We start from the raw sequence: 1365 nt of genomic DNA, 5'->3' as shown, positions 1-1365 counted from the left end.
CAGCAAATATTTTTGGTTTAAATGTATGTTTATAGTATTTAGCTCACCTGATAGGTGAGTTACTGATGGTCAAACATGTTTGACGACATACGGTTTCCAATTGTTAATAAATTGTCACCTAATATCGATGTTCTCCGCCCAAGTTGTTTGGTATATGCCACCACTGTGATGTTGTTAACTTATAAACGAACATGCAAATTTGGTGGATTACTGAGCAAATGCTTCACTAGAATTAAGTAAGTTAATATATAACACCTTTAAGTCAATTCACATTGGCATTAAGTATTACAAGCTCAGTAACACATCAGGATACATAAGATGTTACTCAAAACAGGTGGAAGTGTACAACCATAATCCTTCCTGCTGATAATTCCATGATAACACTCCAGATAAATCCATTTGCCCCCATATTACAGGTATGCAGATAGTTTTGAACACTAGTATCTCAGCTCATAGGAAAGGTACAATGTTCAGTAGCTGGTAATGCTGCTATTATCCCAATTACTTTGCCACGTAGTTGATTGGTGGTTAATGTACCATAACTGATAGTCTTAATGAATATCAGATGACAAAGTTGTGGATGGTCAAGGTAAATATTTGGATATATATTTTGTGCACCATTCCCAGAGGCACTGCAATACTGGGTCGATGCGTGGAGTGGACGGAGCAAGCCCCTATTCCATCTCCCTGTTCCAAAATCAATTTAATATATGGTCCCTAGATAAGGGACGTATCAGATATTAAACTGATAAGAACAGATACTACACTTGATCTTAGCCAAAAGGCCGAGAAGCGATGCAGCTAAAGCTATATCCAAGGATAGTCTGTCGTTAATATATAGACATGCCATGACGGAATGTTTCTAAGTGTCAGGGCTAGTTGATTCTGAATAGCTTTGACTTAAATGCTGCAACGCTCATCATGGTTACTCCATCCAGGTAATTGCGGTATATCCGAAACCTATATGAGAAGGTACTAAATAGTATGCATCTTCAAGGTCGATGTCTACCATAAAGTATCCTTGGATCCATGGTAGTAGTTACAAATCCCATGAATGGGTATACCTGGTGAAATACTCAAGTGGTTTATCAATGATGGTGCAACATTCACCATCGTGGGAGGGTAGACCCCTTGGGGTGCTTGCTGAATTGGTGGCAATATATTAATTCTATTCCCCTTGTATTTATTTTTTGGTATATAACTGCCAAGAGTGATAGCTTCCTAACCAGGCGTGATTCACCCACCCCTTGTTAGTACAACCCTTCACCTTTATGTGATGGTAGGAACCATACTTATCTGTCTTCATTGTTGTTTTCTTCGGTTTCTGGTTCCTTGTTCTTGTAGGGACGATGTTTGTTGGGGGGT

General features: G+C 39.0%; 1 non-coding gene across 1 annotated transcript; it reads right to left on the bottom strand.

Annotated features, from left to right (window-relative positions):
• Positions 1-607: 607 nt before the first annotated feature.
• LOC129699894 (U2 spliceosomal RNA) lies at positions 608-797 on the bottom strand. Its single transcript, XR_008723945.1, has one exon. It is a non-coding gene; the product is annotated as a U2 spliceosomal RNA (small nuclear RNA).
• Positions 798-1365: the final 568 nt, after the last annotated feature.

The sequence above is a fragment of the Leucoraja erinacea genome, chromosome 8, assembly GCF_028641065.1.
Source record: "Leucoraja erinacea ecotype New England chromosome 8, Leri_hhj_1, whole genome shotgun sequence".
In the NCBI taxonomy this organism is placed as follows: domain Eukaryota; kingdom Metazoa; phylum Chordata; class Chondrichthyes; order Rajiformes; family Rajidae; genus Leucoraja; species Leucoraja erinaceus.
Note: the sequence above shows the minus strand (reverse complement) of the source record. Positions and strands in the feature narration are given on the sequence as shown.